This window comes from Ochotona princeps, chromosome 30 (assembly GCF_030435755.1).
Source record: "Ochotona princeps isolate mOchPri1 chromosome 30, mOchPri1.hap1, whole genome shotgun sequence".
NCBI classification, from domain to species: Eukaryota; Metazoa; Chordata; class Mammalia; order Lagomorpha; family Ochotonidae; genus Ochotona; species Ochotona princeps.
The window spans coordinates 3,858,550-3,882,412 of NC_080861.1; the positions used below are offsets into that span (position 1 = coordinate 3,858,550).

General features: G+C 48.7%; 1 protein-coding gene across 2 annotated transcripts in view; it reads right to left on the reverse strand.

Annotated features, from left to right (window-relative positions):
- EPHB1 (EPH receptor B1) overlaps positions 1 to 23,863 on the reverse strand; it is a 357,658-nt gene that overhangs the window by 282,035 nt on the left and 51,760 nt on the right. Inside the window, exon 1 of one of the 2 annotated variants that reach the window (XM_058657114.1) lies at positions 15,798 to 15,877. The exons of the other annotated variant lie outside the window; for it this stretch is intronic. The gene's annotated coding sequence lies outside the window, so the exon portion shown is untranslated. Of the gene's footprint in view, positions 1 to 15,797; positions 15,878 to 23,863 lie in introns of those variants that run through there. 2 annotated transcript variants of the gene reach the window in all.

The window sequence follows — 23,863 nt, forward strand, 5'->3', positions numbered from 1 at the left end:
CAAAGAAAGTCAACTCACCAATCTGGGCATGGTCAACAATGCTTAGACACAGAGAAGGACAATGCATAAAGGACAGATTTTCACAGGAAACCTGGACAGACCCTGGGCTATCTTTCCCAGATGCTGGAGGATGACTCCAGGGACCTTGTGGAAAGTCACTAGGCTGGGCAGCTTCCATCGTTGTTTCTGCTCCAGAAAGCTCAAACCGTATTACTAGAAGGCATCTCAGATAAGGAAGCTGAAGTCCAAGAGCGACATAGCCTGAGAGGAACACTGCCCGTCCATATTTCCTTTCCACAAGCCACACCCTCCTGAACTCTGAGTGGTGGCAAAGGAAGATCTCAGACAGACAGCCCCTTGGCCCAAAGTCACCACAGAACAAAGTCCTCCACTCGGTTCCATGAACAGCAGGCATAGGAATGCCTGCCTGCAAAGCACAGCCCATGTTCTCCCACGCTCCTACTCGGGTGGGAAGAAAACCAGCAAGGCTCCATTAGGCAAGCCCAGGCCACGTACGCAGGGATGTAGACAGTGTACAGCAAAGACACGGGCCAGAGGAAGCAGACTGCAGCGTGCTCTTGGCTCCAGAAAACCCTTCTGTTCTTTGCACTCCTACCGTCTCCCTTCCTTCAGTTCTGTCCACAGAGACTGGACTACAGGCAGCTGTCCTGGGAGACACTCTTCTCAGACTCCAGAAGAGAACAGCCAGGAACCCACCACCAGGCAGTGTGTGGTTTGCACAGACAGACCAATAGACCACAAGGAGTGACACACACGTACCAGCGCCATGGATAAGTATGGCCAAGAGTCAAGGAGTCGGTGAGGGTCCCGTGTGCAACAGGACGATTCTCTGGAAGAAGTGACTTTATGAGACTAGGGTGAGAAAACAGGCTTGATTGAGGCTCCGTGCAGTGGCTCAGTGGCTAAAATCTACACTTTGCACATGCTGGAATCCCATATGGGTGCCAGTTCGTGTTCTGGCTGCTCTGCTTCCCATCTAGCTCCCTGCTGGTGGCCTGGGAAAGCAGTTGAAGATGGCTCAAAGCCTTGGGACTCTGAACCCGCATGGGAGACCCTAAAGAAGCTCCTGGCTCCTGACTTCAGATTGGATCAGCTGTAGGCCATTGCAGCCACTTGGAGAGTTAACCGGCAGATGGAAGTTCTTTCTCTCTGTGTCTCCTTCTCTCTGTAAATCTGCCTTTCCAATAAAAATAAAGAAATTTTAAAAAAGAAGAAGAGTTTTTGAAGAGGACAGAGGATTGTGCAGGGGCACAGGCAGTTCCATAGACTAGAAGGGCAGAACTTCGCAGGGCTAATTAAGTTCAAGGCTCCTGAGTGGGTGCTCAGGATGGTGTGGTAAGGTGGGGAGGAGTGGGTACGAGCGCTGGAAACGGGAGTGAGAGACAAGGCAGGCTGGAACTCGCAGGCCACACTAAGGTCATTCTGCACGGAGATTTATCCCCCCGCCCCTTGTTTTTTCTCATTTTATTTTCCATGTAAAGGGACACCATTGAAATGCTTGAGGCTGGGAGCACAAAAGCGAAAAGATTTGTCCCCCCCCCCCCTCATCTCCATCAACACAGTACCCTCTTTATGAACAGTCTGCATGCCAAGAGAAGGAGGTTTACAGGCCTACGCTTTCTAATGAAATACTAACTACACTGTCATCGGGACAACCTCCGTGTGCTTCCCACAAGGCCTTCAGGACAAATGTCCATGCTCCACCACGCCCCCCACCCCGAGACCTCCAGCATCCAGTGCTGCACTGTGTGAAGCCTTCCATGGGGCATCTCCTCCGTGTTCTTGTAACTTAATCGGCTCTCAGATGGATGGCTTGAGGTTTTTCATTATATGGGGCCCACGGCATGCGTGGGAGTCTGTGCCTCTGTGAGGCTGTGCGCATCCTCTGTTTGCAAGGGCCTGACCCTGTCTGAGCAAACGGTGTTGAACTAGCTAGGGCTCTGCAAAGCAATCCATTTATTATCATTCTGCTGAGAAGAGGCCCAGTAAATCAAAGAGACAACCTGACTGCAAACAAATTACACACCCAGCCACGGGACGGAGGGAGGCAGGGAGAGCCGAGAACGGCCAACTGGGAAAAGGGAATAAAAGAGGAAGGGGAGAGGAAAACCCAGAAAATAAGCAACCCACAGAGATGTCTGGAGTCAGAAAGAAATAAAAATGGAGCCTATTTGTCCATCAGGGAGAAGGAGGGAAAGAAAAGCCTCCTACCAAGAGACATCCCGTTTACTGCAAGTCGCTAACTCACAAACCCTTGACTTAAAAACCAACAGCTCTTTGTTCTCCCAGGAGTCACCTACGGAGTGATTGATGGACAGAGGGTTTCTCCTGGGCCAAATGCAAAGAGTTCCGCTTTCTCATGCAAATGGATTTGGGGACCTCTTTCCTAATTCCCAGTTAACCTGTGACTGGTACCCCTGGTGCAAATATGTAAAAGCAGCCGGCCTGTTGGAGGTGAGGAGCAAGGTCAAAAAAGATGGGTTTCCAGGGAGACGGGATTCAATATGGAACGCAGGCCTACGCTGTCATACGCATGGTGACAAATGGTGGTTGGGACCGCCACATGCACACCCCTGCAAAGGGCCACGATGAGCAAATAGCTCAACTACCACTTCACACCCCCGTTCTCTGCAGCCACGTAGCTCCCTCCTAAATTCACATCTAAGGAGGAACCTTCTTGCACGTTGGAATGTGTATCTGTGGAAACAGCACGAAGAGTAAAGGGCAAGTTGGAAGAGTCCACTCAGACCTCGTGAGTCACAGCTTTCATGAGCCCAAGGACTATGGTGAGAGAGCTGTGGGATGCTGTGGGAAGCTGGGGTCCACAGCATGTCCCAAGGAATCTGAGAGGCCGCCCTTCCACCTGAGATGGCTCACTGCTTCGTGACAGGATTAGAGGTAAGAGCATCACGCTTCGTGTGGACATTGACGCTGTGAGGGGGAGTCTAACACCCAGGTCCTAACAGGCAGCCTCATTCACAGTTCAACACTCAGGCAGGACTCCGCATCCATTCAGCTCTGAATATCAACACTCTACTCCCAAGTAAACTGTTGGCAGAGGATCCAGAAACATAGTGGTGGCCAAAGTTCGCCTTGTTACAGAGCAAGGACTCAATATTAGATAATGTGTCACAGGATTAGCCTTATTCCATACATTCAAAGTACTATCTAAGCATTTCAATGGACAATGAAAGGGCAGAGAATAACATGACTCTCATAATGACGTAACCTCTACCTTGGTGATATGCCATCTTTCTCAACCCAAAATGCCGAACAGAAAAACACGGGAATTTTTTTCAAAAAAATTAATGATGAGACAAACATGTCACATTTACTGCTATTATTTAGCATTATTTTGGAGCAGTAGGCAAAACGATTAGCCAAGGAAATCAGAAGCACAAATTTGCCAGGAGGAGGCAAACCTGGTCAGCGTTAGTTGACAATATGATCACATACCTGACAAATCCCAGGCAATCAACTGGCAATCTGCTCTAAATGGTAAAAGGACAGCTGATTAAAGTGACACACAGAGAGCAGAGGCTTTTACACTCACAAATAGAAACCCATTGGCAGACAGACTGGGAGTGAAAAACTCCATCTACAAAAGCAACAAAAAAACACAATACGGCTGGAGGTACTCAAGAAAAAGGACAAGATTCACATTCTAAGTCAAGAATTCTAAACACCCAAACGATGTTAATTCTTCCTAAATTAGTCTGCATCACCCAATAAAACTGCCATATATATATATATATATATATATATATATGGAAGTTTATATACATATATATATGTATATTCATTAGGAGGTAGTCAAGCTCAATCTAAAGTTGTAACAGAAAAGCAAACTAAGTACACACAATCCAAAAAAAAAAATAGTCTGATTTCATCTATGAGGGGTGAACATGTGTACAACTTATGAACAGGTTGTTCCACTCCTAGGAACAGAACCGAGACAGCCAGGAGAAATTCTTACAGACCTACAAAGCGGACATACGCAGAATGTCAGTGGACAGATTAACTATAATGAAGGAAAACCACATACACCCTAAACGCCCATCAACAGGAGCATTACCCAGTGATTGTTTTCCTACAACAAAATATACCACCCGCTCCGGCGGAGATGAGCCAGAGCAATACATCATACTAACTGCATCACCTGTACAAAATTTAAAAACAAAGATGACTGTTTCGCTTGGGTCACACACAGGTATGAAGTGTGCATAAAATGGATGAGAACATCAAACCCCACATGCAACAGCCACTCCTGGAGGGAGATGGGAAGACTGGGAGGAGGTGGGTGGGCCTCCACTGCCTTCGGAGAGGTTCTTGGCAGGCATTTCAGAAGCTGAGTATAAGGTAGACATCTCTCATTATTCTTAACACACTTCGTAAATCTGAAATATTTTAAAATCATTTTAGTGTAAAATAAAGCAAGAATAGATAGCAAAACATCTGGGGGAAAAAAATAGAGACAACTGGTTCTAAGCAATATGAAAAACATTACCAGGCATAGTTAGTGGAAAAAAAAAGTCTCATAGTAGCATAAAAAGAGGCTGGCTAACGGAATAAATCAAACACTGAGAAACACCCCCATGATTTCTCTGCCCAGAGCCTGGCTGGCTGTCCTGACACAACAGCTTCAGTGCACTGATGCTTCTTAAAGCTTTTCACCCCTGACCTCACAGAAGGACAACAGAGAAACAGGTGGCCAGCCCACCAGAGAGGCAAGACTTCTCAGAAGACAGTCAGATACACAGAGAGGAGGAGAGACAGACAGGAAGATCTTTCATCCACTGATTCACTCCCCAAGTGGCTGCAATGGCCAGAGCTGTGTTGATCCAAAGCCAGGAGCCAGGAACTTCATTCAAGTCTCGCATGTGGGTGCAGAGTCCCAAGGTTTTGGGCCATCCTCGACTGCTTTTCCAAGTCACAAGCAGGAAGCTGGATGGGAAGCAGAGCCGCCGGGATTAGAACCAGCAGCCATATGGGATCCCGGCACGTGCAAAGCGAGGACATTAGCTGCTAGGCTACTGCACCGGGCCCAGAAGACTCAGGTTTTATTGTTGATATGAATGCAGGATTTGCTAATTACCGAAAACAAATTATTGTTCACAATCACGCCAGTCTGGCATGCCATCTCACCACGGCCAGCCCCTACAGCTACTCCTTCACTGCAGCCTTCCCCCAGTTCCCTCTTCCGCCCACCCGCCCTTTTCAAGTTACTATTTTTAAGGGATGTTACTAATTCGTTGTTGTTGTTGTTTCCAAAAAAATAATGATTTTTAAATTGAACTGTAGACGCATTTAAAGAGACACAGACACAGATCTTCTATCTGTTGTTTCACTCCCCAAGTACCCGCAATAGGTCAAAGCCAGGAAGGAGCCAGGAATCCAGCCCACATACCCCTTCTGGGCAGTAGGTGACAAGTCCCTACCGGCTGGACTTATGACCTCCTGCCCCCCAGGCTGTGCATCAGCTGCAAGCTGACATCAAAAGCACACCTGGGATTTTGATGTGGGACACAGATATTCCACATGGCATCTTAAGCGTTGTGCCAAAGGCTTGCCCCAAGAGGAGCCTTTGAAACATAGAAATCATTCCACTTTTGCTCCTGCGTAGACCTCAGCTACACCCTACTGTACTATGCCAAAAAAATCTAAATGATTTTCAAATTTCAAATGATCTTTATATGGATCCTAAAGAGTCTTTCTCAGTACACCTCTATCCTCCAGGCCTTGACTCACTCCCTGCTAACTGACCTCCTTCCTGCCACTAAAATCCAGCAAACTGCTCCCTCTCGGGACCTTTACAGCCTCCATGCTCTGCTAGAACATTCTTTAATGCTCCAATGGCACAGAGGTTTCTGTTCACTTTGTTCCTCACTGTGTCTCCATTTCTAGCACATGGTACCATTCAAATATCTGATGAATAGATTAGACTGAACCTCCAAGACAGGCTTGATTTATTTTCAGAAAAGAGGTCTCTTGCCCTAGGGGAAATTAGTGACCTGGTCGCATCAGACCATAAAATAGCTTTTGCTAGCATGGGAATACCCCTTTCACGTGGCTTGGTATTCACTGAGGAGGCCTATCAGGTGAGTGTGGAACTGAAATCTGCCTGAATTTTGGCAGCAGAGACCTGTGCACCAGCGAAGTTCAACCCAGTCAAGGGAGGCACCCCCAGCACTCTAGCTGACTGTCCCTGTGTGGAAACAGCAGGTGCTGGCACCTGGGGACATCACTCCAGCAATCGGCTGCTTCCTACAGATGCCAGTCAAGGACAGGGAAATGGGTTATACCACTGACAAAGCTTTCCACATACATCTCCAGTCAAGGAAGCAGGAGTTCCAACTCTAACCTTGGCACAAAGCCATTTTCAAATCTCTAATGTGGAAGCCTTCTTTCTCTTTTCCTCACCAAGAAGAGTGGGTGAAGTCCATCGGCACGAAGCCAGGCTGAGAGACACCCAAAATCAGGTGGAAAACAGGGTCCGTCCTCCTCTAGACGGCCTTGCCAGAGCTCTTTGACACCCCACCTAATGCTGATAGAGTTCCTGCCTTACAAGCAGCTCAAAGTACTTTGTGCCTATGATCTCAATGATCCTCAGCATTTTATTAACGTACAAAATGGATCATCCTGCAGAGTTAAAACATCACTCCCCACATAACTCCTTCTTATTATTCAGATTTATAATGAGTTGTTTTGGTATCCTTTGAGTTATCATCAAAAGGCACAAATGAAAATAAATACTTCCTGTTCTTTCCCATGCAAATGGCATTCTCTTTCTGGCTGCCTTCCTCCCAAATCCAGAGTGGGAAGTGGTTATAACATCTCCAATGACTCTTACATCCGTGGGGCTAGCAATCGTAGGAACATGACTTGGCCACTTCCTACCCCAATAGATGGAGTTCAGGTTTCCACTCTCCTGAAGTCTGGCTGTTCGACTTTAACTTACAGCATGGATGAAAGCAAAGTGCAAATTGGGTAGCCTAACGGACCCGACAGATTCCACTCTTGTTGCCATGAATCCTGATTCCACCATGCTACAAAAAAAAACCCACCCAGAGCAGCACCAACACCCTTAGCCAAGAGCCAGCACTAACTGCCAATTACACAAGTGAGTTCACATTAGAGACCCCAGCCCTCTAGCCAAATGCCATTACATGAGGGGTCCCAGGCAAAACCCAAAAGGCACAACCCACCAATCTATAGATCTGTGATTATACTGTGAAGACATTAAATGCTGGGGTGGCTTGCTAAGCAGAAGTGGATAACCACAGCTCCAGATCTGTCACTCCAAGATTCCAGGCCTGCAATTATTGTGAACCTACCACTCAGTGTCCTCCCAATAGAGCGCACTGTCCAGAACGCAGTGTCAGGAGAGTGCCTGGTACCTTGCAAGGCTCTCTGGTCTTTTAGCCTAAGTCACAGTGTCTTCTGGGACTCCACCCATCACCACGTGGCTTCGGCTTCGTAACTCAGACTCACTCTCTGCCTGTATCAACTCCTCTAAGAAAAGCAGATTATCACAGCGCAAGCCAGAGTTCCCTGAGATGAAATACACAAAAGTCTTGCATATTTCTCAGCAAAGTGTTGCTCAAGAAAAGACTTGCATGCATGGGTTTTAAGTTTCTTTTTACCAAAACAAGTTTATCTTTTAATTGTATTTCTACCAACATTTTTAAGTACCATGGTATCAACTGCTATTATGACTATAAAATATTTATTCAAGGAATACTGAATTCTTCCTAAAATTGCTAATTGCAGAATGGGAAAGGCCTAAACACTTCACAGATCGTTTTCCCTGTGCTATAGATCTTCTCTATTTCTTTCTTTCTTTATAATGTGACACTCGAGCATGGCAAAAAATAGTGCCTGAGTTCAATTCTTTCTTAAAAAGGTTCACTTACCTGTTTATTTGAAAGGCAGAAAAACAGACACCCTCATCCCTACCCCCACCCCACACACACACCCCGAAGGAGGTAGGGAGAGAGAGATCTTCTGTCCACTGACTCACTTCCTGAAGGGAGGTCTGTAACAGCGGTATCTGGGTCAGGCAAGAGCCAGGAGCCCAGAATTCCATCTGGGTCTCCTATGTGGGTGTCAGGGACTCAAGTCCTTGACCATTCATCTTCTGCTTTCCCAGGTACATTACAAGGGAGCTGGATCAGAAGTGGAATAACTGGCACTAAAACCAAGCACTTCACTGGAACTTAAAACTAGCGGCAGCTTAACCCATTGAATCACAATGTCTATTTCAAAATCAACATTTTTATTCCTTTGTTTTATTTATTACTTTCCTCGCCCTAGGAAATTCCTAGCAGTCACCCTTTTAGACCTGCAGTAGAGGCTCGCTGCCCCCAGTCCATTTCCCTTCAGGGCTGAGCTCATTCCCAGCATTCCCATATTTACAGATGCCACACAATAGATGGTTGCTGATTAATTGTTGGCAAGCCCCCAAACCACTTCTAAACAGGTAGGTTGGTCAGCGTCAGCTCACTGGTTCTGTGCCACCCTTGTACCCACACGTGTCAGGAATGAGACCAGTTCAACCCCTTCAGCAAAGGAGACCAGCGTGCTTTCTCCCCAACATTCTTGTGTGTGTGCCCCCACACCTTGGCCTCTGAAAATGCAAAAGTTCAGACCAGCCAAGGAAATATGCTTGGGATCACTCAGTCTTCAGACAGAAAATGACTCTGCTAAATCATATCCTGTTGTTTATTTTGTGCTGACGTTTTAGATTCTGTTTAACTAACAGAACTGTGCTCAGTCTTTGAATCCCAGCTAATGAGAACCGCCCACCCCCCATCCTTTCCAGCAAGAACAGACCACCTTCTGATCAAGTGAGCTTCTCACTCCCCAGGGACAGCATCTGAGCAGCTCTGGTTTTAAGCAGGTATTTTTCAAAGAGTTAAAAGAAAGCTTATGTTCATTTATTTATAATAAGCACATGCATACAAGAAGGCTTCTTTGAAGCTTGATGAAGTGATAGAACAGTGATTTCTCATGGACCCAAGCTTCTTCCAGCTGTGCACTACCCAACAGGAGTGAGGCTATTCCCACCCCCAGCCTCTGCACACCATCACTGCTCTCTGAACAGGAACAACATGGTGCCACAGTGGCCTTCATCTGACCAGCAGACACAGGACTTGCCCAATGGAGACTTACACTGGAACTCCAATATTTCAATGTAACCTGCCTAACAGTCTAGCCAGAGGCACAGTATCTGAGAGATAGAGGGCAAAGCGGAAGAGGGCTCAGAGCAGCTCATCCAGCTCTAGAATGGAATGTCCTAGACCCATATCCCATTCCCCTCACCATCTATCAGAGATGTGGCCTGGGACAAGCCATTTAAGTTCGTCATGATTACATCTTTACCTCTTAAACTGGACTCAGAACTGAACTGCCATGCAATCAGGCATAAAGTGCATTTAGGAGAATGCCTAGCATTGACCCTACAGGCACTTTCTCTGCTACCTGCTCTCTGACATCATGAGCATAAGTAACTCAGGAAAGTCAGTCTCAAAACAGGAAGTGAGCCCCTTGCACACCCCAGCCCACTTTGTCATTCGAAAGAAGCAGTGTGCTTTAATTTCTTATGGGTGACTCAGACCTCACACCACAATAACCAATTGCTAAAAGCTAGCCCAGAAACTTTTTCTCTCCCAGAAACATCCTAAATATATCACAAATTCTTCCAGGATCCAGATTTGTAGTCTCAGAAACATAAGACACAAAATCAAGTAGGACCTTGCAGATCCAGTACTTGAATCCACCTCAACATGTCTTCCAGGGGGGTTGTGCAACCTCTGTTCAGGATGGAGCAAGCACTAATCCCACACCACACAGTTCCATTTGGGGACAGCCTGGTCTCAATCAGCGACTGGACAACATCTCGGCATTCAGAAGCCCTTGCTTCAGGAACACACACCAGCCTCTGAGACTTTGTGTCTCTTGCTTGTCTTCATGCTGCCACCTGGTCTTTCAGGGACACATCTACAGTTCTAGTACCTGTTTCTCCTGCAAAGCGGAGGTCCCTCTCAGCAGACACACTAGGCAGGACCCAGGCACAGACCCTTCCAGTGCTAGCAACCACCAAGTGCAGACACAAAGGAACACTCACAGTGTAGACTCCTCCAGGTCTCCAGCAAGAATACACCCAAAACCCCCAGGTGGGTCCTTCTTGGGGAATCTACATTGTCACCATCTGGATGCTGACACTCAGTGATGGGGGATTGTTTTTATAGCTTTAATTATTTCCTCTTCTCTTTTTTTTTCCTATAAAATGAATCATTTTGTTCCTCTGAGAGGAAAATATAAAAACATTTTTGAAAGTCATGGATATAATTTCAATAGCAGGAGACAGAGCTTTGAGCGATATAAGCATTTGTTGTATTTTCTGAGTCCATTTTTCATCTCCACTGGTTAATGAAGATGTTATTTCTCTCCTGCAGTTGGGGTTGTTAATTTCTGACAAGGGACTCTATAGTGTTGGCTGCTTATACGCCCCTCTTTGTATACTTTATGAAATACTCAGTTCTTCCAGACAGGATGAGGTTTGATTCACCCCTGGCTGTGATTAATTATGGCAGTATTTAGGGACCTAATTTTTGTTTATATGATTCCTCTAGTGTTTCCATTTTCTTTTCTAATTATCCATTTTTCCCCCATGTTTTTTTTTCCTAAAATTAGTACTGAATTAGCTTGCCTCTGATTACAGTCTTGGACGCATCCCAAAGAATATTGTTGGACAGCTCCCCATTGTCATCTCATTCCATGAATTCTTTGTTTGGTTTATGCAATAAAGCTTTATTAACCCTCTGTGAACTCTCATTTCCATTTGCTCAGTCATCTTTGATTGGAAACTGTGCCCGACCACGGTCAGATGTCACTCACACATTTTCTTCTCATTGCCTGCCAAGTCAGGATTTTTTTTAAGTCACAACTCTAGGTATTCAAAGAGCCATGCCTGCATGAAGAGGCTAAGCTACTCAAGAGGGCCTTCTTTCCTTTTAATACTCATTTCTTTACCAAGCCTGGTATGGACATCTGCCAGAGGAAGATAGTTTCTCTGACCAGGGGCATCACTGTCCCTTTGTCAGACCTCTGCCTCACAGGCCTTTCCTTTGTAATGAGAGACACCCTCAGGACAGCACCCTCCTGTCCTAGCCTCATGACAGGAATGGGACCCTAGAGCAACAGCTCTGCAATGGGACTCATCTCACCCAGTGTCACCCAGAGACTTTAGTTCACATCAACCTGGGCTCTGTAGTTTGCTTTTTCAGCAGCCCCTGCCTCCTGACAGTTCCTGCCCCCAGTTTCCTGTACACACCTGTACACCATGCCCATGAACATACACTGCACACAACACACTATTATGCACTTGCTCTCCACCCAACACACCCATGTGCACATGGAATTCACACACACACACACACACACACACACACACACACACAATCCCTTCCCAGGGAGCATTTAAGCTTTCAAGGCCTTGGGAGATGCTAGGTCCAACTTTGGAGATATTGGCCCTGAAATGACATCTGATCACTCTTGATCACAAGTCTTCCCACAGACCCCATTAGCCAAAGTGCTCAAACTTGATTATTCAGGGTTCTATAGCTGTTGAGTGTAGAAATGACCTTACTCCAATAAGGAACAAGTTTATGTCACTTAACTACAACCCAAGTCCCAGAACCCTTGGCCATGGGCCTCTCACCTGCCCCTTGTTCCTCTCATAGATGGATCAGTAACATCCTGTTCCTCTTGAATTGAGGACCAGAGGCTCAGTTCTAAGCTTCCCAGCCCCGATGTATATCACAGGTGGGATTCTCATCCATGATGAGTGACTTTGCAAGGGCTGTAGCTCAGCCTTGTAGCCAAGATGGTCAGCCAAGCAACAGGTGGGTGCTCCAGCATCCTAGTCATCTGGTGTTGTGGTCCTTAGTGACGGGCCCTCAGTGCCAGGCTTTTGGAAGTGGCTGAGATCATCTCTGGCTGTCTCAAGGGCTATACAAGAATTCAGGAAGAGAGTACTAGTGGAGTAAACACTGCCACCACCCCTTGGACAGCCTTTAGACCAGTGACAAGAGAGACAGATGAAAGAAGAAAAGGCACAGGTCGTGTTTGTCTCACTCAGGCACTCAGCAGGTGCCTTTGGTAGAGCAGCTGAGACAGCCCTGACGACTTCCTCCCTCAAGCTCCCTTATGGTCCAGAAGTCTGTTCATAAATGTGAACCCACAAGGCACCTTGAAGGGCCACTCCTCTACAGAGTCCTGGAGTCCAACATCCCAGCCAGTACCACACACTTGGGTTTCCCTGTCACTCCCCAGCGGCTGGAGAACAAAGCTCTTCTCATCCTGGGGCTCCATGTGAGCCATCTGCTCAGCTGCACATGGGCTGAGCACAGTGAATCCTCCCACAAGGTCTCCAGCCTCTGCGCCAAAGCACAGGTGCTGAGAAAGAAAGGGCACTGCAGATCGGGGAGGCCCGTCCAGCTCCAGAGGGGCAAGAACCCAGGAGGCTCAGAGAACGCCTTGCGGATGTATGTGTTCTTAAAGTCTGACACCCTCTGAGGTATGTTGGCATTACTCTTCCATCTTTATTGATATCGTTTTGGTTTTTTAAAAGAAAAAAATGTGTTTAATCAGATATTTTAATGGCAGCATGTCAGAGAGAGAGAGAAGGAGGCAGTGAGAGAGAAAAAAGCTCTTCCATCTGCTTGTTCACTCCCCAGATGCCTATTACAGCCAGGTCTGGGCCAGGCTGAAATCAAGACCCTGGTCTCCTAGATACAAGGCAGAGACTCAAGCTCCTGGATCACCTCCCACTTCACATCTACTGCACAGCTGGTGGATGAAGAGAGCTCTGGTGTGGGCAGGACGGGCAGGCATGACTGGTGGCTTACAAAGTGGATTTAAGGTGGTCCAGGCACCACAATGATCATAATGAATTGAACAACAGAGCAACATACACCCTTTTCTGCTCCCTTCCGAGTCTTCTGATTACACCTTAAGGTGTTTCTTTAACACCTCTCGAACAGCCTTTAGATTTTGGTCCAAGCGTACTCCCATTTCCCTCTTGATTTATTTTGACAGTTGTCTCCTATTTATCACAAATGTCCAGTTTTCTGCGCGTTTCAGTGACTCACATTTTGTTTTACAAACAGACATGCTCATGTTTTGAAAAAGTGAGTCAACAAGGATGCAGAGGGTAAACCCATACGGCGGTAATTCACCAAGGTGGTAAGTTCAGAAAACGCTGGGCATCGGGTGCTGAGAACTCCTTCAGTTCCAAACATCTGAACTTCTGACTGAGAAAACTGTCCACCCCCACAACCACAGTCGTCACTATGAGGCCAGATCTCCTTTTCCACCAGCTCCCTGGAAGCCAGAGAACGTTACACCTGAATGGCCTGTCTGCTTAGCAGCTCAGTAACTTGGCCCCACAGACCTGCCCTGGAGCAGCAGGAGTTCATGGTCAGCCTCGCTCAGTGGAGGGTGATGCCAAACTCTGGCCACTTCTCTCTCTTAACATAGCTGACAAAAGGCACATTTTTTTTAATGCAAAGCCTTCCCAGTCTCTTTCTGTTCTTGAATAAACGTCATAGGAGCTGCCAGCTCTCCCTGGGCCCACATCTGGTTAATTTTCCATTAAAGGCAAATTTAAGTTTGCAAGAAGGAAAATGAATTATTCAGAAGAGTTCATTTCACCTGAACCATTTTCTTAAGAAATTGCTCCCAAGAACTGGCCTGAAACTTGTCCTTAATTCATAATATACAAATATCCCCAGGACCAGAAGGTTCCCCCAGGACATGCCAGCCGCAGCAAGCACGAAGGCATCCTCAGCTCCTGGCTGCCTGTTGCTGAGCACCACACAGAGGGAACTCGGGACATGAAGCGGCAGTAGGGAAGAGCCACCCTCTTGCAGCCTCCCTTCTGGGGACTGCTTGGGACTCAGCCTGACTTCACCTGAAAGTGATCGAAGAACACTGGCGGCCCTGAGAGCTCGGTGTGGGAGGACTCCTATTGTCAAAGGTCTTGAGCCACAGTTGTTACATGACTTGTTGGCTCTGCGGGTGATGGTGACAGGTCTGGGACAGCCTCTCCAGGCTCCCCAGGTAATACAGCTGTACTGTAGGCTCAGAAGGCTGCAGGTAACACACAGCTCCCAGTGCTTTTTTTAAACATTTATCAATTTTTATTGGAAAGCCAGATTTATAGAGAGAAGGAGAGACAGAGAGAAGGATCTTCCATTTGTTGATTCACTTCCAAAAGTTGGTTCAACTCTGCAAAGGTCGGAGTTGAGCCAATCCAAAGCCAGGAGCTTCTTCTGGGTCTCCCATGGGGTGAAGGATCCCAAGGCTTTGGGCCATTCTCTACTCTTATCCCAGGCCACAAGCAGGGAGTTGGATGGAAAGTGGAGCAGCCATGACACAAACTGGCACCCACATGGGATCCTGGCGGTTGCAAGGTGGGGATTTAGCTACTGAGTCATTGTGCCAGTTCTTACTTCCCACCTAGGAAAGCACTTGAAACCGAAGGGGGGCAGTTGTTAAAAAGAGCAACTCTGCAGCTCCATGTAGTATGTTTGCTGTGAGTATCACAGTAACAAAGGTTGGGGACAGGGTATGACACTCTCCCCCCGTCCCAGGGTAAGCAACAACTCATAAGAGCAGCAAGTGCATTAGCCCACAGCCTCAAGCATGGGGCAGCAGACCAGGATGGTTTCTGACACCACTGTGCTTGCCAGCCTGGCCTCTAGAGCACCCAGCTTCTGCTCTGGAACAGCATTGCCTCCCATCTTCAGTTCACGCAGCCCAGCCTAGCTTGCCCATCTCTCCCAGCCACAATCATGGGCTACTTGACCCGAGCCAGCCTACTGAGCCCCTCTTCAGGGGTTCTCACTGGCATACCAGTAAGGGCATATGTTGTGTGTATTTTAAGTCTCAACATCGAGTTGATCACCGTGGCTGCCAGCTGGAGGGCTTGCCTAGGAGTGAAGCTTACAGAGAGGAACAAGAGGAGAAGACAGAGAGAAGGTACCCCCATGCAGCCTGAACACCTGCTCCCAGTGGCATTGGGAAGTGCACAACTTCTCAGTTCTGTGAGTCAAAACAGATTCCTATTTCCTGTGAACTATCCTGAATTGGATTTCCATCACTGGCAACCCTGAGCCAGTCATAAAGAATGGGCTGGAAATAAGCAACTGAAGAGAGAAAGGCTGGAGAAAGGCACCCAGTTACAGACATCATCAGTGTGTCAGAGTTTAAGGACAGGGGCAACCAATCAGCACAGGGCAGTTATGAGAGAAATAGAGAAGGAGGCCAGAGACTAGGGCAGGGAGCCTGGACTGTCCTGCAGGAGATGAGGACCCCCCCACACACACACACATACACACACACACACACCCCAACCCCAAACTTGCAGACAGAGCTATTCCTCTCATCTTCCACTCCCAGCTCCCTCCCACATCCCCAGCACAACACACACCTCTCCTGTAGAGACTGCAAAGCAAAAAAATGCACAGAACAGGTGTGTGGTTTAGAAAGCTCCGTCTGGAGGCTGTGAGATGGACAGCTCAGAGGAGGGGAGGCTGGACGCTGGAAGGTATTGTAGGGGAAGGTTGAGACTGGGGCCTGAAAGAGCCCCAGCAGCCACTTTTCCTGACCTGTTCCATTTCGGCAATCTTTAAACATTTTGCCGTAAAGGCCTTCAAGAAAAGTAAGCACTTAAGATGTGGAACAAAACTAGGTAAACATAATAATCTCACTCAGGTACAGCTGTGTGTAGTACAGCCAGCCTGCTCACAAACATTAGCTCATCACCACCTTGAGAGGTGGTGATTACCCGCATTCTGTAGGTGTAGGAACTGAAGCTCTTAGTTTCCAGGAACTTGTGTGTGATGCCATTAGTACAGAGGCTGGGCGATACAGGTCTACTGTGTCGTGTTGCCAAGGGGGACACCTGAGGGACCCCAAGGGCTGACAGCCCCTCCATCCTCCCTGTAGTTCTGCAGGAGGACCCCAGCCAAGTCCTCTCTGCACTGACCACATGCACCTGTCTCCTCCATGGCCGGCAGAGCCTCCATCTGCCCAGACTTTCCTTCCCAACCGGACCTCTGCTCCCTTCTGCCCGCCAACACATAGCCCTGGTGAGACACCAGGCAGCCAGGTCAGCTGTTCCTGGTTGGCCTGGAAAGGGAGCAGGAACATCCCTGGCTTCTCCCCAGGATTCTGCAGAGCCGCATGCCCTGGCTTCTGATTGAGCTGCTCAGCTACCTTGCCTTACATGCCCAGAGGCTCTGCCTTTGTGCCAGCAAGCCCTTTAAGATGAGTCCCTAAGGATGCTGGGAGCCCACCTCTGGGCACCCCAGACAGAAATGATACAAAACTCTTGCTCAATGGCTACCCCAGCAGGTAACCAGGTGGAAAGAGGACTTGAGGACTCTCCCCTTAGACAGGGCCAGGGACCCTGAGCTTGGGAGAGATGTAGGTGGCAATGTGAGCTCAGACTGCTGTGAAGACAGAAAGAGGGAGGGCCAAGGTCCCCACTGTGTAACAAGGGCCCACTCCCCTTGGTGGACCACCAGCGAGCTCAGATGGTGAGTGCATTCTATACATTGGCTTCACTTGTTTCAATCAATTCTCAGGCAGGAGGAGAGAGGTACATGTCTCCATATTAGATATGACTTCCATGTCTTCCAATGAGCTGTGGAAAATCAAAGAGCAGCCACCCAGAAGTATGGCAGGTGGGGCCTGCACTTACATTAAGCCAAGGGAGACCACATCCTGGGAGATTGGCAGGTGGCTGGGAATGGAGCCTCATAGCCTGACCAGAACACAGGAGGAGGCTGCCCAGGTCCATGTCCTCAAGAAACACACTCACTCCAATACTGAGATGCAGACCAGACAGATGGCCAGTTGATCCCCTGCAAGAACGCAGATAAATTCCCCGAGACCCACCATCTGGGTTGTTTGAATGTATCCAACACGCCCTAGAAGAGTTTCCCTTACTTGGAGGTAGGGATGGGGGAATGCAGTTTGAAGACTGGCCTGAATTACACTCACTCAGCACTGAGACGTCGGGCCATGCAGAGCACAAGGCAACCCAGAGCAGAGGGGAGACTGCCTGTCCTCCCACCCCCGTCACCCTGAAGCCAGTTCTCAACAACCCTCTCTCCCTCCCCCCACCCCTCCTGCATGTTCCTTCCATCTTTGTCACAGCATAGGTAGTTTACATAGGCATCCGTCTCATTTAATGGCTCTAGTTGAAGAGCCTGAGTGGGGGAGGAGATTCTAGATGACGTATCAGATACCTACAGACGTCACTGTGTGAAGCGTGGTGAGGACATGAGCTCTGTCAGGTCCATGAGATGTTTGCAGCTTGTTGCTGCCCTGATCTGCAGTACACTAGCTGCCCACTGATCACACATCCACCAAGCCAACTTCTGCTGGGTTCTTTTGGGATGCCACACCCTGAGCTAGACAGGGAATACTAACAAAGAAAAACCAGATGTGGTCTCTACTGGATGCCTAACCTGATGGGGGAGGCACACAGAATATTCTCTTGCGTGTTCTCTGGGAAACACACAAACTGGGTGGTGGGGGTGGGAAGGCAAGAACCAAGGTAGTCACCCTTTATTATAATTTATGGAAAGACATTGCAGGAGCTTAAGCAGCAAGCGACATGATCACTCATGTAATTGAGTAAATTAGGTGTCAAGAAAGCACTGTTGTGCCCATGATGTTGTTAGCCGGGCTGTCATATAGCCGGCAGCCCCCATTTCAGCTTTGTTTTATTTATGGGAAATCCACAGTGTGTAATATGATGGGTTGGTCATAAAAATGTCTCATCACTACACATGAAATAGCCACGTCTTCCAGCTTTGCATGAAAATGGCAAATTCTGCTTAATGTTCCTGGACTCCTTTACAGTGTGATTAATTGTGCTAGATCCAAATTATAAGACAGAGAAGACATTGCAGGAGACAGAACCACGACACTAACAGCAAAGGCCTCTTCTCTCTCTTCTTTAACAGTCCAGGTTAGCCACACCAGGACCACTCCATAAAGTATCCCAGGAAGGCCCTTGCTGGATGGGGCTAGAGAGGCAAACAGCCTCAGCTCATCCATCCCTGGTCAACTTGCGAGAGGTTGTCCCTTATTCTCAAGACCCACAGTACGCTCAGGATAAACAGAATGTACCAGAGGAAAATCAGAAGAACAAAGTAAGACCAGAAAACCAATGGCGTTGCCACCAAAGAATGGCAGAAACAACAACTTCAATGTTCAATGTTCAATGTTCAATGTTCAACTTGCTATCAAGTCGCTGCCTGTACTGCCCATAGACTTCTCTGTTCTCAGATGACACTAGCAGTTGCATTCATATCTGGATGCAAGTAACTGGATTCACATCCCTAAGTGGGCAGACTGCTGGCCATCCCAGAGTCCCAGAGTCCCACCATGTGCTCATGGCACAGGAACCCAGAGCCTTAGGGCAGCTCCTATTCATTCCATTGAGCTTCTTACTCCTCACCATCCCTACCCACCCACCCACCCACCACACACACACACACACACACCCTTACTCCCTTGCCTGAGCTGCTACAATGATGATGATCGTGGTAATGTCGGAGACCCCAGGATCCATGCACAATGGCCTTGGTGTCACGGGCCACTTAAGGAACACCTCCCCAGAGGCTCCTCACCTCTGTCTATTAGAAATGGTGAGTTAGTCTTTGGAAGGTAGCATGTTTCTGGAGAAACGTGCTGAAGCACAGCTTGGATAGCCTTGGGCAAGGCACTTGACGTCTCTGCACCTCAGTGTGCTAAAACTGAGTAAATGAAACCTACCACGCTAGTTAAAATTGAAATTAGAAAAATGCTTGTGCATAAATTTACTCAGCGGATATTTACTGAGAGACCACTATATTCCAGGCATTCTTCCAGACCCTATGCAGAGCGCCGTCCATACATCTACAGTTCAAGTTCACAGTCAAGAGCAGACTGTATCAGTAAACAAACAAGCAAGACAGCTTCAGATACTGGCTAGTGCCATCCACATGATATAGCAAGACATGATGGGGAGCAGCAGAGCAGCTGGGCAGGCTCTCTGTGAGTCTAGTGAGGCTTGATCGATGAGAAGCCAGCTGTGGGAGACCTAAAGGAAGCCACTCCAGCCAAGGCAACAGTGAGCACCAAGGGGCTGTGACTCTGTGAACGGGTACACGCTGCAGACAACAGGGAGCAGAAGGGGGAGATGAGGTCACAGAGTGCGCAAGCGTCAGAGCTCAGGGAGGCCTGGATGTCTTGGAGTCACATTTGGACTTTACTCCTAGTGGAACGGGAGAATGCCAGGAGGCTCTGGGCTGGGGGCGGGGGGGAGTGGAAGATGATCTAACTCCTAGAACTGGTGAGCAGAAACCGGAGTACACTAGGTGTCTATTCATTAGGAGGCAGGCGATGGGGGCTAGGACCAGGTGGACCAGATGAAGAGGGAACACAGAGACATTTGAAGCCAATGGTGTCTGTGGGTGAATGGGATGAAGGCCACGTGGGAAAGTGGACGATTGAAGAGGACCTTGGGGCAGGTGTTGGGTACATCAGTTATGATGCCAACACGTGGGCCGAAGTCCTGATCGGCTTCTGATTCCAGCTTCTCACTATGCACAATCAGGGATGTGGCAGGGGATGGCTTAAGTAGCTGGATGTTTGCTGTCCACAGTGAGAGTAGCTGGACTGAGCTCCCAGCTCCCAGCAACCTCAGCCTGTGGGCCCTTAGGAGTGAACTAGTGGATGGAAGATGTCTATGTTTGTCTTTTGAACCAATTAAATAATTAATGAAAGAGAACCCTTGTTTGAGGCTGGAAAAATCCATATTGCAATGCCATTTCCAGTCATGTCAAGACCTGAGAGGCACAGTTCTGCCTCAGCCGTGCTCTGGCTAGGCAGCCGGAAGAAGAGGCCCTGAGACAGAGGAGATTGTGTGTTTGTAGGGAGTGGAGAGCCGCAGCTGGAATTAAGTGTGCGGGCCAAGTGCTGGAAGTCCCAGGATCAGCTGAGCTCATCCAGCAAGCCCTGGAATGCAAAGGAAGGGCAGTCAATAAAGAAGGCAACAATAATGATCATAAACAATAAATAATGAATATGATCATTGCTGTTATAATGGCAAGGTGGCAGCCCAGCAATATCAGCTTGATGTGTCCCTGGAAACTGAATGCACGTTGAACACAGGACTCAGGGAATTCCAGAACTTTCCGGCAGGTGAGGCCTGTGTCTCTGGAACTCCACCTGCCATGCTGCTCCTGCTCTTAGCCCAGCTGCTCCCCTAGTCTGGAGAATTCGCCAAATGAACTCATTCATTGCACCAACTATGAGAAGAACCTACCTGACTAGATACAGGGTACACATGCACTAAAAGCAAGACAGCAGCCATGCTGTATGTAAGACAGAGCCTCCTCAGTAAGGCTCTGAGCTGCTAATCATTGCCCAGCTTGAAGCAGCTTTCCTGGGCTGCAGCTGGCTGTAAAGGTCATTAAGTCATATTATTTCAGTAATTAGGTATTTCTCTGGTCCCCCTGTGGCCTACACGCTCCTCCCCTCCACCATGTTATTAAGCAGAGGCCTTTTTCATTGTGTAATAGCCTGCAGCGAGGGCCCCTAGACCACCCATCCCATCACAGGGTCCAAGGTTGGGGGCAGGAAGACAAGCTGCCAGAGACCAAGTTGAGGCCAGGATGAAAAGAGGGTACCACGGGAGCTCTGCTCTGCCACCACAGAAAGCAAGCTGCTTCCATTCCGTGGCTTCAGTTTCCTCATATCTCAATGGTAGCAGGGAACCAAGGATGGCAGGGAGCCAACGCTGTGCCCTGGGAACCTGGTGACTCCCAACTCACGCCATCCTCATGGCAGTAAGTGCAGTAGTGCAGCAGACACTACAGAATGCTCTATTTGTGGCTGGGGTTTCTGGGGCTGCCTTATCTCTGAGTGTCACAGCAGATGCCCCTGATGATCCAGAGCATCTCTGCTCAGTGACCACCCCCTTCCAAGCCACAGCGGACTCAGAACCTGCCGTGCCTTCTTAGGTCCCTGGGCAAAGGGGCCACAGTCCCCCTGGCCTTTCTAAGTGGACAGCCCCTGAAGACCCCCTGCACAGACCTCCAGCGGAACTCAGATGTATGAGCAGGGGATGACCTGTGCTTTGCTCTGCCCACCCTGAACCAGAGGCAGGATCTCCCTCTCTTGTCAGTGCCATGATGTAACAGTGGGCAGGCTGGGGTGACATGTCTTCCTGGTGTCCTCTCCCTGCTCCCAGGCACTCTGCCCCAGGCAGCTTCCCTGCTCCGATTAGATGGCCACAGACACTGTTCTTCAAGTCTGGATGTGGACTCACACCAGGATGTCTTGCTCTGGACTGTTGGCCTAGTGCACCCACACTCATGTCAGGAATCCCACTGCTAATCCCTTCCTGGGCAGCCATTCAAGAACAAACCCAAGACCCAAGAAGTGAAAACTGTCTCACATGGCCCAGTGTGATCCTCCCTGTTTACCTACTCACCCTGCATCCTCTGGAAAATGCACGGATGGCCTCTTCCCTACAACGGCTCAAGGGCACCCTGGCACGTGTGCCCTGTGAGTACAATGGATGCTTGCCCAGAGTCTGCTGTGCTTGCCCCCACACCTGCTTGCTAGCTGCATTTGTTTTTAGAATCACTTGGGTAAATATTAATAAGCTGATGAAGTATGAATGTGAAAAGAAAGAGCTATTGCTCTGTAACAGTTGAATGCTTTGGAAAGCCACAACAAATGTGAGTTGCTTTAAAAATCGCTTTTGCATTTTAGATAGGGCAAGACAAAGCTGAAAGATCACATACAAAGCATCATTCAAAATCTTGCAAATTCTGCATTCAGATTACTCTAGTTTCAAGGTTCTGTGGGAAGAAGCCCGCAGTGGAAACTGAAGAGGGTAGACTTGAGACAACAAGGGGAGGAAGAGCCAACCCAGGGCGTCATGGGCCCTTGACCTCAGCAAGTGGTTCAGGGCTGGGCATTAGCTCAACCTGCCCAGGGGCCCTCTAAGCACTTCTCCAGGGAAAACCAGAACAAAGCTTGTTGCTATTGTCTCTTGCTGAATTCTCCCTGATAGCTGTTGCCCCAAGCAGCCATCTAGGAGACATCATGTAAAGTCCGCTGAGAACAGCAACAACCCGGAGGGTCGGAGGAACCAGGTCCACTGCCCTGCCCGATCCTCCTGGCACATCTCCTGCTTACCTAAGACAGCCGGGTTGGTTTTTTATCTCCTCTAAGAACTGCCTTCTGCTATTCCTATTCCCCCTCCTCCTTCATCATCATCTCCAAAGTCAGCCCTATGTGGCTTATCCACTCCTCTCAATAACACTGCAGAAGAAGTATCACCATGAAGAAACAGAGGCACAGAAAAGGTAAGTGGCTTGCACAAGGCCTGACAACGTGAAAGAGGCTGCGTCAGGATTTGGACCTACCATGCATCCTTCAGCTAAGGGTTCCTACATCCTGTAGGCCCATGGTCCAAATGCAAAGTTCTGGTCCAAAAGCCCCCACTGGCTGCCCAGTGGCATATGATGGCAGCGGTTCAGCTTGGCAGCAAGGTCCACTCCATGGATTCATTTCGTGGCCCTCAGCAGGCTCCCTTTGGTGTTCAAACATCTATTCCTCTGTTGGCCTGTCTGGATTTTCCACGAGATAACAAACCCCTGGAAGTCAAGATCTGCATTGTCAGAGCCTAGCATCTAATAGAAGTTTGATAAACGTCTACCAAAGGCAGCAAGTCGGGTCCATGTTCCTCATGCCACCAGGGTCCCTGCTCCCTTCCAGGCCAGCAGCTCCCCCAGGGACTTGCCCTGCTGTTTCCAGAGATTAGCACCAGCCCCTCCCCAACAGAAGCACCTGTCCCCATACAGACCTCATCTATATCTCTGGGGAACACGGGACTCCTATAGTCCCTGCAGCCTCTGTCGCACCTTACAGCCAAGACACTCGGGGAGGTTTATTTTCCCCAAATGACTGCCAGCCGCGAGGATAAATGACCACCTGGTGGGCAGTGGTGCTGCTCTGCCTGTGGCCTTGGGGTCCAAACAGCTGAGCTTCACGCACTGGTGATTAACTGATGAAAAATGGGAAGAGGCTCCCTCTGTTATGCTCTTCAAGTTCAAATATAACTCTTTGTTAAAGCTGCCAAGCCCGAGGTCCTAAGTAGCATTAATCATGTCCACACTTAAAAATCTGATACATAATTTAAGAACAAGAGGCAAAGAAAGATAAGCACTTAAGTACAATTTGGTATCTTTTCATTAAGCCTTAAGTCATCCATCACTGACCCATCCAACCCCAGTCTCCTGGCTGCAACCGGCTCCATGCCACAACTCTCTCTGAGAGTCTTCAGGCGCTGTCCTCACAGCACACCCTCTGCTGGCTCCACATGCCAGGCTGAAGGCATTGCTACCGTCAGGGCCCAAGGAAGGGGGCTCCCATACCAAGAGCCCACAGCATTTCCCCCACGAGTCATTCCGACTTGCCATGGCTGCCAATGATGTGCGTGAAGACCTGGCTTGTGGTGCGCTGACTGGGCTAGGTTGTAGCAGCCATCAGTTCATGTGAGAGATGGGGCTGGGGATGAAATTGAGCCAGTAGCTGCATCCCAGTACGTGTGCCTTGGCTGCAGGTGACAGACTGAACCTACCCTGCACTGGCTGTCGCACACAAAAGTCTAGGTCACCCCAAGCAAGGTTTCTTGGGGGACTCCACAACTAGATGGCTGGACTCAAATCCTGGCCACAGGGAAAATCACAGTACATGTGGC